Source organism: Balaenoptera borealis (assembly GCF_965194805.1).
Source record: "Balaenoptera borealis genome assembly, chromosome: 8".
Classification (NCBI taxonomy): Eukaryota; Metazoa; Chordata; class Mammalia; order Artiodactyla; family Balaenopteridae; genus Balaenoptera; species Balaenoptera borealis.
Window position 1 is genome coordinate 22,090,734 of NC_138865.1, and position 14,491 is coordinate 22,105,224.

General features: G+C 39.1%; 1 protein-coding gene and 2 long non-coding RNA genes across 3 annotated transcripts in view; 1 reads left to right on the forward strand and 2 right to left on the reverse strand.

Annotated features, from left to right (window-relative positions):
- LOC309633722 (serine/threonine-protein kinase MRCK alpha-like) overlaps positions 1–14,491 on the forward strand; it is a gene marked incomplete at its 5' end in the record, with an annotated part of 218,952 nt that overhangs the window by 83,796 nt on the left and 120,665 nt on the right. The gene's annotated exons all lie outside the window — the stretch shown is intronic.
- The window catches only part of LOC309633740, a 174,444-nt gene that overhangs the window by 45,619 nt on the left and 114,334 nt on the right, over positions 1–14,491 (reverse strand). The gene's annotated exons all lie outside the window — the stretch shown is intronic.
- Positions 1–14,491, reverse strand: part of LOC309633747 — a 158,730-nt gene that overhangs the window by 30,026 nt on the left and 114,213 nt on the right. The gene's annotated exons all lie outside the window — the stretch shown is intronic.

Here is a 14,491-nt window from a genome sequence, read left to right on the forward strand (position 1 = left end):
CTATACCTTTAGAGCTATGAATCTGAGATTGTAAGTCTCCATGTCATGATAGGAGTTACTCATCTGTACTTTTGTCCAACTCTCCCATTTTTCTGCCATGTTGCCTATTTTTCATTAATTTGCAAGAGTTGTTTATATATTCTTTCAATGAGCTGTTTGATACTTACAGCGTAAACTGCTGATCACTTTTTTTGTGGTGGTTTATGATAAACAAAGTATTCCATTTTAAGTTCCTAAACATCAATATTCTCTTTAAAGCTTAGGGCTATTTATTCATTGTTTTGGTGACACATTACAATTTTATTTCATCTTCTTACTTTTAAAGTTGAGGTAAAATTCATACAACATTACATAAAATTCAAACAAAACAAACCATTTTAAAGCAAACAATTCAGGGGCATTTAGTATTTTCACAATGTTGTGCAAACACTGTCTCTATCAAAACATTCAACACATATTCATCGCCCCAAAAGAAAACCCCATACTCACTGAGGAGTTACTCCCCACCCCCCTTATTGTTAGGGCTGAATAATATTCCATTGTATGTTTACAATGGATAAACACCACAATTTGTTTATCCATTCATGTGTTGATGGACATTTGGGTTAACTTTTTGATTATTTTGAGTAGTGCTGCTATGAAGATTCAGTAAGTTTTTGTGTAGACAGATGTTTTAAGTAATCTTGGGTATACACATAAGAGTGGAATTGCAGGGTCATGTGGTAACTTCATGCTTTCCAAGTTGGCTGCACTATTCTACATTTCCACTACCAATGAATGAGGATTCCAATTTGTCCACATTTTTGCCAACACTCGATACTGTCTGCCTTTTTAATATATCCATCCATATAGGTGTAAAGTGCTATCACATTGGGTTTTTTTTTAACATCTTTATTGGAGTATAATTGTTTCACAATGGTGTGTTAGTTTCTGCTTTGTAACAAAGTGAATCAGCTATACATAAACATATATCCCCATATCTCCTCCCTCTTGCCTCTCCCTCCCACACTCCCTCTCCCACCCCTCTAGGTGGTCACAAAGCACTGAGCTGATCTCCCTGTGCTGTGCGGCTGCTTCCCACTAGCTATCTATTTTACATTTGGTAGTATATATAAGTCCATGCCACTCTCTGACTTCGTCCCAGCTTACCCTTCTCCCTCCCCTTGTCCTGAAGTCCATTCTCTACGTCTGCGTCTTTATTCCTGTCCTGCCTCTAGGTTCTTCAGAACTTTTTTTTTTTTTTTTAGATTCCATATATATGTGTTAGCATACAGTATTTGTTTTTCTCTTTCTGACTTACTTCACTCTGTATGACAGACTCTAGGTACATCCACCTCACTGCAAATAACTCAGTTTTGTTTCTTTTTATGGCTGAGTAATATTCCATTGTATATATGTGCCACATCTTTATCCATTCATCTGTCGATGGACACTTAGGTTGCTTCCATGTCCTGGCTATTGTAAATAGAGCTGCAATGAACATTGTGGTACAGACTCTTTTTGAATTATAGTTTTCTCAGGGTATATGCCCAGTAGTGGGACTGCTGAGTCATATGGTAGTTCTATTGTTAGTTTTTTAAGGAACCTCCATATTGTTCTCCGTAGTGGCTGTATCAATTTACATTCCCACCAACAGTGCAAGAGGGTTCCCTTTTCTCCACACCCTCTCCAGCATTCATTGTTTGTACATATTTTGATGATGGCCATTCTGACCAGTGTGAGGTGATACCTCATTGTAGTTTTGATTTGCATTTCTCTAATGATTAGTGATGTTGAGCGTCATTTCATGTGTTTGTTGGCAATCTGTATATCTTCTTTGGAGAAATGTCTATTTAGGTCTTCTGCCCATTTTTGGATTGGGTTGTTTGTTTTTTTGTTATTGAGCTGCATGAGCTGCTTGTGTATTTTGGAGATTAATCCTTTGTCAGTTGCTTCATTTGCAAATATTTTCTCCCATTCTGTGGGTTGTCTTTTCGTCTTGTTTATGGTCTCCTTTGCTGTGCAAAAGTTTTTAAGTTTCATTAGGTCCCATTTGTTTATTTTGGTTTTTATTTCCATTTCTCTAGGAGGTGGGTCAAAAAGGATCTTGCTGTGATTTATGTCATAGAGTGTTCTGCCTACGTTTTCCTCTAAGAGTTTGATAGTGTCTGGCCTTACATTTAGCTCTTTAATCCATTTTGAGTTTATTTTTGTGTATGGTGTTAGGGAGTGTTCTAATTTCATTCTTTTCCATGTAGCTGTCCATTTTTCCCAGCACCACTTATTGAAGAGGTTGTCTTTTCTCCATTGTATATTCTTGCCTCCTTTATCAAAAATAAGGTGACCATAGGTGTGTGGGTTTATCTCTGGGCTTTTTATCCTGTTCCATTGATCTATATTTCTGCTTTTGTTCCAGTACCATACTGTCTTGATTACTGTAGCTTTGTAGTATAGTCTGAAGTCCAGGAGCCTGATTCCTCCAGCTCCGTTTTTCTTTCTCAAGATTGCTTTGGCTATTTGGGGTCTTTTGTGTTTTTATACAAATTGTGCAATTTTTTGTTCTAGTTCTGTGAAAAATGCCATTGGTAGTTTGATAAGGATTGCTTTGCATCTGTAGACTGCTTTGGGTAGTATAGTCATTTTCACAATGTTGATTCTTCCATTTCAAGAACATGCTATATCTCTCCATCTGTTTGTATCATCTTTAATCAGTGTCTTATAGTTTTCTGCATACAGGTCTTTTGTCTCCTTAGGTAGGTTTATTACTAGGTATTTTATTCTTTTTGTTGCAGTGGTAAATGGGAGTGTTTCCTTAATTTGTCTTTCAGATTTTTCATCATTAGTGTATAGGAATGCAAGAGATTTCTGTGCATTCATTTTGTATCCTGCTACTTTACCAAATTCATTGATTAGCTCTAGTAGTTTTCTGGTAGCATCTTTAGGATTCTCTATGTATAGTATCATGTCATCTGCAAACAGTGACAGCTTTACTTCTTTTCCGATTTGGATTCTTTTGATTTCTTTTTCGTATCTGATTGCTGTGGCTAAATCTTCCAAAACTATGTTGAATAATAGTCGTGAGAGTGGACAACCTTGTCTTGTTCCTGATCTTAGAGGAAATGCTTTCAGTTTTTCACCATTGAGAATGATGTTGGCTGTGCGTTTGTCATATATGGCCTTTATTATGTTGAGGTCAGTTCCCTGTATGCCTACTTTCTGGAGGGTTTTTATCATAAATGGGTGTTGAATTTTGTCGAAAGCTTTTTCTGCATCTATTGAGGTGATCATATGGTTTTTCTCTTTCAATTTGTTAATATGGTTTATCACATTGATTGACTTGCATATACTGAAGAATCCTTGCATTCCTGGGATAAACCCCACTTGATCATGGTGTATGATCCTTTTAATGTGCTGTTGGATTCTGTTTGCTAGTATTTTTTTTAAAAAAATTTATTTATTTACTGTTGGATGCATTGGGTCTTTGTTGCTGTGCTCAGGCTTTTCTCTAGTTGTGGCGAGGGGGTCTACTTTTCGCTGCGGTGCGCGGGCTTCTCAGTGTGGTGGCTTCTCTTGTTGTGGAGCACAGGCTCTAGGTGTGCGGGCTTCAGTAGTTGTGGCTCGCGGGCTCTAGAGTGCAGGCTCACTAGTTGTGGCACATGGGCTTAGTTGCTCTCCATCATGTGGGATCTTCCCGGACCAGGGCTCGAACCCGTGTCTCCTGCACTGGCAGGCAGATTCTCAACCACTGTGCCACCATGGAAGCCCTGTTTGCTAGTATTCTGTTGAGGATTTTTGCATCTATGTTCATCAGTGTCATATTGGTTTTTAAATTTTTTATTTCCTTGGGACTTCCCTGGTGTCACAGTGGTTAAGAATCTGCCTGCCAATGCAGGGGACGTGGGTTCGAGCCCTGGTCTGGGAAGATCCCACATGCCGCAGAGCAACTAAGCCTGTGCTCCACAACTACTGAACCTGCACTCTGGATCCTGTGAGCCACAACTACTGAGCCTGCGTGCCACAACTACTGAAGCCTGCGTGCCTAGAGCCTGTGCTCTGCAACGAGAAGCCACCACAATGAGAAGCCCGTGCACCTCAACGAAGTGTAGCCCCCGCTCACCGCAACTAGAGAAAGCCTGCACACAGCAACGAAGACCCAATGCAGCCAAAAATAAATAATATGTGAATAAAATTTGTATTTCCGTAATGTCTGCTGTGGTTGAGAATCTTTTCATGTGCTTATTGGCCATTTGTATACCTTCTTTGGAGAAATGTCTACTCAGATCCTTAACCCATTTTAAATTGGATTATTTATTTGTTATTGATTTGTAAGAGAGTTCTTTATATATTCCAGATACACATCCCTAAGATACAGGATTTGAAAAAAAATTCCTATTGTGTGCATTTTCTTTTATCTTTCTTGATAGTGTCTTTTGAAACCCAAAGCTTTTACTTTTGTTTGATGAAGTACAATTTATCAATTTTTTTCTTTGGTTGCTTGTGCTTTAGTTGTCCTATTTAAGAAAACATTGCCCAATCTGAAGATTTACATCTGTTTTCTCAAAGCTTTATAGTTTTACTTCTTACATTTATGCCTATAATCTATTAATTTGTGTGTATGCCGTGAGATAAGGGTCCAACTTCATTCTTTTGCATGTGGCTATTCAATTGTTCTTAGCACTATTTGCCCATTGAATTTTCTTGGCACCCTTGTTGAAAACCAATTGACCATAAGTGTATGAATTTTTTTCTGGACACTTAATTCTATTTCATTTATCTCTATGTCTATTCTTATGCCAGTACCACAGAATCTTCATTACTGTAGCTTTATGGTATATTTTGAAATGTGGTAATGTGGAGTCCTCCAACTTTTTGGGTTCTTGAGACTGGCCCTTCCTCACTGAATGGTCTCAGCACTCTTGTCAAAAATCAATTGATCCTATATGTGAGGGCTTATTTCTGGGTTGTCTATTCTGTTCCATATATATATATATATATATCTATATATATATATATATATCTTTATGCCAGTACCACACTGTTTTGATTATTGTAACTTTTTAGTATATTTTGAAATCAGGGATGGTGATTTCTCTACTTTTGGTCTTCTTTTTCAAGATTTTTTTGGCTATTTGGGGTCCTTTGAGATTTCATATGAATTTTATTTCTGCAAAAACCTCTGTTGGGTTTTTGACAGGGATTGCATAAAATCTATAGATCTGTTTGGCAAGCATTTACCTATTAACAACATTAAATTTTTCAATTCATGAACATAGCATGTCTTTCCATTTATTTGTGTCTTCTTTAATTTCTTTCATCAATATTTTATAGTTTTCAGTGTACTAGTCCTTCACCTCCTTAATTAGGTGTATTTCTAAATATTTTACTATTTTTGGTGCTATTTATTGTAAGTGGAATTGTTTCTCAATTATCTTTCAAATTGTTCATTGTTAGTGTAGAGAAATCTGATTTTTGTGTTGATTTTTTATTCTGCAACTTCACTGAACTTATTTAATGGTTTCCTTTGCTGTGCAAAACTTTTAAGTTGAATTAGGTCCCATTTATTTCTTTTTGCTTTTATTTCCATTCCTCTAGGAGAGGGATCTAAAAAACTATAGCTGTGATTTATGTCAACGAGTGTTCTTCCTATGTTTTCCTCTAGGACTTTTATAGTATCCAGTCTTATGTTTAGGTTTTTGATCTGTTTTGAGCTTATTTTTGTATATGGTGTTAGAGAATGTTCTAATTTCATTCTTTTACATGTAGCTGTCCAGTTTTCCCAGCACCTCTTGTTGAACAGACTGCCTTTTCTCCACTGTATATTCTTGCCTCCCATGTCATAGATTAATTGATCATAAGTGCATGGGTTTATTTCCGGGCTTTCTATCCTGTTCCATTGATCTATATGTCTGTTTTTTGTGCCAGTACCATACTGTTTTAATTGCTGTAGCTTTTGTGAAGTCAGGTAGTGTCATTCCTCCAGCTCTGTTCTTCTTTCTCAAGATTGCTTTGGCTATTCAGGATCTTTTGTGTTTCCATAGAAGTTAAAAATTTTTTTGTTCTAGTTGTGTGAAAAATGCCATTGGTAATGTGATAGGGATTGCATTGAATCTGTAGCTTTCCTTGGGTAGTATGGTCATTTTAACAATATTGATTCTTCCAATCCAAGAAGAGTAGATCTTTCCATTTGTTTGTGTCATCTTCAATTTCTTTCATCAGCATCTTATAGTTTTTGGAGTACAGGTCTTTTGCCTCCTTAGGTAGGTTTATTCCTAGGTATTTTATTCTTTTTGATGCCATAGTAAATGGGATTGTTTCCTTAATTTCTCTTTCTGGTATTTTATTGTTAGTGTATAGGAATGCAACAGATTTTTGTATATTAATTTTGTATCCAGCACTTTACCGCTGAGGTCTAGGAGTTTTCTGGCGGTGTCTTTAGGATTTTTTATGTATAGCATCATGTCATCTGCAGACAGCGACAGTTTGACTTCTTCTTTTCCAATTTGGATTCCTTTTATTTCTTTTTCTTCTCTGATTGCTGTGACTAGGACTTCCAATACTATACTGAATAAAATTGGCGAGAGTGGGCGTCCTTGTCTTGTTCCTGAACTTAGAGGGAATGCTTTCAGTTTTTCACTGTTGAGTATGATGTTAGCTGTGGGTTTGTCATATACGACCTTTATTATGTTGAGGTATATTCCCTCTATGCCCACTTTCTGAAGAGTTTTTTTTATCATAAATGGTTGTTGAATTTTGTCAATTTTTTTCTGCATCTTTTGAGATGATCATATGGGTTTTATTCTTGAATTTGTTAATGTGGTGTATCACATTGACTGATTTGTGGATATTGAAAAATCTTTGAATCTCTGGGATAAATCCCACTTGATCATGATGTATGATCATTTTAATGTATTGTTGGAGTTGGTTTGCTAGTATTCCATTGAGGATTTTTGCATCTATGTTCATCAGTGATATGCGCTTGTAATTTTCTTTTTTTGTGACATCGTTGTCTGGTTTTTGCTATCAGGGCGATGGTAGCCTCATAGAATGAGTTGGGAAGGGTTTCTTCCTCTGCAATTTTTTGGAATAGTTTCAGAAGGATATCTGTGAAGTCTTCTCTAAATGTTTGGTAAAATTCACCTGTGAAGCCATCTAGTCCTGAACTTTTGCTTGGTGGGAGTTTTTAAATTACTGATTTAATTTTATTACTGGTGATTGCTCTGTTCATATTTTCTATTTCTTCCTGGTTCAGTCTTGGGAGATTGTACCTTTCTAAGAATGTGTCCATTTCTTCTAGGTTGTCCATTTTATTGGCATATATTGAATAGTTGCCTGTAGCAGTGTGTTATGGTCCTTTGTACTTCTGTGTATTTTTCATTTCTAATTTTATTGATTTGGGCCCTCTCCCTTTTTTTCCTGATAGGTCTGGCTAAAGATTTGTCACTGTGTTTAACTTTTCAAAGAACCAGCTTTTAGTTTTATTAATCTTTTCTATTGTTTTTTTAGTCTCATTTATATCTGCTCTGACCTTTATGATTTCTTTCTTTGTACTAACTTTGGATTTTGTTTGTTCTTTCTCTAGTTGCTTTAGTTGTAACATAAGGTTGTTTATTTGACATTTTTCTTGTTTGCTGAGGTAAGTTTGTATCAGTATAAGCTTCCCTCTTAGAACTGCTTTTGCTGTGTCCCATAGGTTTTGGATCATCATGTTTTCATTTTCATTTGTCTCTAGGTATTTTTTGACTTCCTCTTTGATTTCTTCAGTGATCCATTGGTTGTTTATTAGCATGTCATTTAGCCTTCACATGTTTGTGTTTTTTGCAGTTTTTTTGCTTATAGTTGATTTCTAGCCTCATAGTGTTGTGGTCAGTAAAGATGCTTGATATGATTTCAGTTTTCTTAAATTTACCAAGGCTTGCTTGGTGGCCCAGCATGTGATCTATCCTGGAGAATGTTTCATGTGCACTTGAAAAGAATGTGTATCCTGCTGCTTTTGGATGGAATGCTCTATAAATATCAATTATGTCTGTGTGGTCTAATGTGTCAGTTTCCTTTAGTACATTCACAATATTGTGCAACCAGTACCTATAAGTTCCAAAACATTTTCATCACCTCAAAAAACACCACATACCCACTGCACAGTCACTTCCATTCTCCCCTATTCTAACTCCTCATAACCATCCGTCTTCTGTGTCTATATGTTTACCTATGGATATTTCATATAAATGGAATTGTAAACTACATCATCTTTTGTGTATGACTTCTTTCATTTAGCATAGCTTTTATTTTTATTTATTTATTTATTTTGTTTATTTTTATTTTTGGCTGCGTTGGGTTTTTGTTGTTGTGCATGGGCTTTTCTCTAGTTGTGGCGAGTGGGGGCTACTCTTTGTTGCAATGCACGGGCTTCTCATTGTGGTGGCTTCTCTTGTTGTGGAGCATGGGCTCTAGGCATGCGGGCTTCAGTAGTTGTGGTGCACAGGCTTAGTTGCATCCATGGCATGTGGGATCTTCCTGCACCAGGGCTCGAACCCGTGTCCCTGCATCGGCAGGTGGATTCTTAACCGCTGCACCACCAGGGAAGGCCCTAGCTAGCTTTTAACTATTCACCCACATTGTAGCATTTATGAGTACTTCATTCCTTTTTATGGCTGAATAACATTTCATTGTATGTATATATTACAATTTGTTTATCCACTTATCTGTTGATGGACATTTGGGTTGTTTCCATCTTTTGGCTATTATAAATAATACTGCTGTACAGATCTGTGCTCAGGTTTTTGTTTGAACCCCTGTCTACAATTAGTTGGAGTCTATAGTTAGGAATGGAATTGCTGGGTTGTATGGAGTTCTGTTTTTAACTTTTCAAGGAACTGTCAAACTGTTTTTACACAATGACTGAACCATTTTATACTCCCTACAGCAATGTACAATGGTTCCAATTTCTGCACCTCCTTACCAACATTTGTTATTTTTTTCTTTCTTTTTAAAAAAATTTTAGCCATCCTAGCGGGTGTGAAGTGGTATCTCACTGTGGTTTTGATTTCCATTTTCCTAATGACTAATGATGTTGAACAGTTTTCATGTTGGAGAAATGTCTATTCAAGTCTTTTGCCCATTTTTTTTTTTTTATAAATTTATTTATTTTTTTTAATTTATTTTTGGATGTGTTGGGTCTTCGTTTCTGTGCAAGGGCTTTCTCCAGTTGTGACGAGCGGGGGCCATTCTTCATCATGGTGCGCGGGCCTCTCACCATTGCGGCCTCTCTTGTTGCAGAGCACAGGCTCCAGATGCGCAGGCTCAGTAGTTGTGGCTCACAGGCCTAGTTGCTCTGCGGCATGTGGGATCCTCCCAGACCAGGGCCCGAACCTGTGTCCCCTGCATCGGCAGGCAGATTCCCAACCACTGCCTCACCAGGGAAGCCCTGCCCATTTTTTAATAGAGTTGCTTTTTGTTGTTGAGTTATGAAAGTTATTTATATATTCTGGATACCAAATACTTACCAGGTATGTGATTTGCAAATATTTTCTTCTATTCTATAAGGTTATCTTTTCACCTTTTGATAATCTCATTTGGTGTACAAAAGTTTTTAATTTTGATGAAGTTCAATTTTTTCATCCTCAGTAATATTAACAGCTGTTTTCTCATCGGAAACCATGGAGGCCAGATGCAGTAGTATTGCAGGAAAATGGGGCATAAGAGGATGGTCAGGTCTCAGGTGAGTTCCTGGGATGGGCTGCCAAGAAAGGGTCCCTGGCTTCACGCAGGAAAGAATTCAAGAGCAAGCCATCGTAAAGTGAAAGTGAGTTTATCTAAAGTGATACACCTTCAACAGACAGAACACAGGCCATCTAAGAAAGTGAGAGTGGCCCTGAGGTATGGGGTTGTTTGTTTTATGGGCTGGGTAATTTCATAGACTAACAAGTGGGAGGATTATTCCAACTGTTTTGGGAAAGGGGCAGGGATTTCCATGACATGGGCCACTGCCCACTTTTTGGCCTTTTATGGTCAGCCTTGGAACTGTCATGGCACCTGTGGGTGTGTCACTTAGCATGCTAATGTATTACAATGAGCATATAATGAGGCTCAAGGTCTACTGGAAGTTGAACCTTCTGCCATCTTGGACCTAATCAGTTCTAACCATGTTTTGTTGTATCCCATTCTTCTCAATGGCTATGTCATTCTTTTAATGGTTGTGCCCTGCCTCCTTCCATCTTGTCTCAGTATGAGGATATATTCAAGTGCTGAGAGGAAAAAAAGCTTGTCAAATGAAGTATTCTATATCCAACAAAACTATCCTTCAAAGATGAAGAAAAATTAACATATGTTGAGCTATACAAAAACAAAGAATTCATTGGTAACAGACCTACCTCACTAAAGGGGTGACATTAGCAAAAATGTCAGAGTAGATAGTTCCAGGGGCCTACCCCTCAATAGAAACACTGAAAAACCGAGTAAAAGTGATAAGAATCAACTTAGTCAGAATTGTTGAAAACAGGTTTATAGCAACCAAGAGAAGGCTGAATCAAGAGCAAGTCAACTTTAAAATGGTAGGAAAGCATTGCAACATTTTTACTTGTACTTGACCTACACCCTTCATCAGCTTGGCAGCGGTCTTGAGAAAAGAAGCTTTCATTCCCAGCATGGGACCCTGGTCCCTGGTTCTAGAGGGAGCAGAGAAGACCTTATTTGCAAAGAATTGTGTTTGTCTGCTTTGACCTGTCTTGGATACTACCTGAAAGACTGGTAGAAGGTGCCTGTCTTTTTCATCTAATTTGGAATTCTCTCAGGCCAAAAAATTGACTACACAGATGGCATTCCTCAGAAACATTGTAAGGCAAATGAACAAACTTCTTCAGCCCAGGGCAAAGGATTACAGTTGAGGAAAATAATAAATACGCAAAAGCCTGGGAAGAAAAGCTAGGGAAAGACTTCCTTTGGGAAATTAGGGCTTTCAAAAGTGCCTGTGTACAGTGGGTAATTTGGAAAGACATGCATATAACCTAGGCGTGGCACATGCTCAGAAAAGATCTGAGAAGATTCTGAGCTTTCATCTCTGGCTGATCTCTAGGCTCAGCACAAACAGGAAGTGAAGGTGAAGGCAGAGTTGTAATTGGCCTGGCTATGCAATAAAGGAGTGCCTAAACACGGAATCAATCTGAGAAAACTGGGAGAAGTTTTTATTTTCCTTTTTTTATTCTTAGGCATTAGGGGACTTTTAGCTTCCTAGCAACTTTTCAAACCCTTATGAACATCTCATTACCCAGTTTTTCCTTTTACACTATTTGGCTGGTCTATTGTTTGCCCCCACTATTATTCACTGCCTCAGGTCACTGCAAATGTAAACAATTGCCTGTAATTGTTCTTGACAAACACCCCCAAAGAAGGCTTTTCACACTGAGCTCTAAGGTCAAATAAAGTTAGTCCTCAAAGCAGGGTTTCCAGGGAACCACTGGTCAGATCAAGTCATGATAATTCTCTGGTAATGGAGCTTTGAAAAATCTCCAAACTTGTTCTGATCCTTCCAGTGGCTGGCAGGCTGCCGGTTTTCACTGTGATTGGGGGCTGTTAGTTTTCAAAGCTACCATGGATCTGGAGAGTGGAGGATGGAACTCGTGCAAGTTAAAACACAACAAAACAAACTTAAAAGTTTTTGCACAGCAAAGGAAAACATAAACAGAACAAAAAAGACAAGCTATGGACTGGGAGAAAATATTTGCAAATGATGAGACTGACAAGGGCTTAATTTCCAAAATACACAAACGGCTCCTACAACTCAATAACAGAAAAACAAGCAACCCAATCAAAAACTGGGCAGAAGATTTAACTAGATATTTCTCCAAAGAAGACATACAGATGGCCAACAGGCACATGAAAAGATGCTCAACATCATTAATTATTAGAGAAATGCAAATCAAAACTACAATCACCTCACACCAGTCAGAATAGCCATCATTAAAAAGTCTACCAATATAAATGCTGGAAAGGTTTTGAAGAAAAGGGAAACCTCCTACACTGCTGGTGGGAATGTAAATTGGTACAGCCACTATGTAAAACAATATGGAGGTTCCTTAAAATACTAAAAATAGAGTTACCATATGATCCAGCAATGCCATTCTTGGGCATATATACAGAGAAAACTCTAATTCGAAAAGATGCATGCACCTCAATGTTCATACCAGTACTATTTACAATAGCCGAGACATGGGAGCGACCTAAATGCCCATCGACAGGTGAATGGATAAAGATGTGGTATGTATGTATATGTCTGTGTATATATATTGATTAACCAAGATGGTGGAGTAGAAGGACGTGCTCTCACTCCCTCTTGCGAGAACACCAGAATCACAACTGGCTGCTGGAGAATCATCGACAGGAAGACACTGGACTTCACCAAGGAGGATACCCCACGTCCAAGGACAGAGGAGAAGCCACAGTGAGACAGTAGGAGGGGCGCAATCAGAGTACAATCAAATCCCATAACTGCTGGGTGGGTGACTCACAGACTGGTGAACACTTATACCACAGAAGTCCACCCACTGGAGTGAAGGTTCTGAGCCCCATGTCAGGCTTCCCAACCTGGGGGTCCAGCAACGGGAGGAGGAATTCATAGAGAATCAGACTTTGAAGCCTAGTGGCAATTGATTGCAGGACTTTGGCAGGACTGGGGGAAACAGAGACCCCACTCTTGGAGGGCGCACACAGAATAGTGTGCGCATTGGGACCCAGGGGAAGGAGCAGTGACCCTGGGGGAGACTGAACCAGACCTACCTGCTAGTGTTGGAGGGTCTCCTGCAGGGGCGGGGGCTGGCTCTGTTTCACTGTGGGGACAAGGACACTGGCAGCAGAGGTTCTGGGAAGTACTCCTTGGCGTGAGCCCTCCCAGAGTCTGCCATTAGCCCCACCAAAGAGCCCAGGTAGGCTCCAGTGTTGGGTTGCCTCAGGCAAAACAACCAACAGGGAGGGAACCCAGCCCCACTCATCAACAGTCAAGTGGATTAAAGTTTTATGGAGCTCTGTCCGCCACAGCAACAGTCAGCTCTACCCACCACCAGAGCCTCCCATCAAGCCTCTTAGATAGCCTCAACCACCAGAGGGCAGACAGTAGAAGCAAGAAAAACTACAGTCCTACAGCCAGTGGAACAAAAACCACATTTACAGAAAGACAGACAAGATGAAAAGGCAGAGGGCTATATACCAGATGAAGGAACAAGAAAAGACCCCAGAAAAACAACTAAATGAAGTGGAGATAGGCAACCTTCCAGAAAAAGAATTCAGAATAATGATAGTGAAGATGATCCAGGACCTCGGCATAAGAATGCAGGCAAAGATTGAGAAGATACAAGAAATGATTAACAAAGACCTAGAAGAATTAAAGAACAAACAAACAGAGATGACCGATACAATAACTGAAATGAAAACTACACTAGAAGGAATCAATAGCAGAATAACTGAGGCAGAAGAACGGATAAGTGACCTGGAAGACAGAATGGTGGAATTCACTGCTGCGGAACAGACTAAAGAAAAAAGAATGAAAAGAAATGAAGACAGCCTAAGAGACCTCTGGGACAACATTAAATGCAACAACATTCGCATTATAAGGGTCCCAGAAGGAGAAGAGAGAGAGGAAGGACCAGAGAAGATATTTGAAGAGATTATAGTTGAAAACTTCCCTAACATGGGGAAGGAAATAGCCACCCAAGTCCAGGAAGCGCAGAGAGTCCCATACAGGATAAACCCAAGGAGAAGCACGCCGAGACACATAGTAATCAAAGTGGCAAAAATTAAAGAAAACATGTTTCTAATGTAGTTCACTTTGCATATCCACATAGCGATTTTAGAAAGTAATTGAAAAAATATTTGGATTATTTTAAAATGAGAACAGTGAGGGAATTCCCTGGAGGTCCAGTGGTTAGGGCTCGCCTGGCCCTTTCACTGCCATGGCGTGGGTTTAATCCCCAGTCGGGAAGCTGAGATCCTGCAAACCGTGTGGCGAGGCCAAAAATAAAAATAAAATAAAAGAGAACAATGAAGAAATTGTTTTAGGGGTAGGACTTATTTTTAAGAGTATTAGATTATTTTCAAACAATGGGGAGGATTAACATAAAAGTAGCAGAATATATGACAACTGGGATATTTATTTTTAATTATTTATTTATTTATTTTTTGGGCTGTGTTGGGTCTTCGTTTCTGTGCGAGGGCTTACTCTAGTTGCGGCGAGCCGGGGCCCCTCTTCATCGCGGTGCGCGGGCCTCTCACTATTGCGGCCTCTCTTGTTGCGGAGCACAGGCTCCAGACGCGCAGGCTCAGTAGTTGTGGCTCACGGGCCTAGTTGCTCCGCAGCATGTGGGATCTTCCCAGACCAGGGCTCGAACCCGTGTCCCTGCATTAGCAGGCAGATTCTCAACCACTGCGCCACCAGGGAAGCCACAACAACTGGGATATTTCTAATAATCTTGGAGGCATGATTAATTTGTTTACATTGCCATCCATTCAAGTAACTTAACATTTAAAA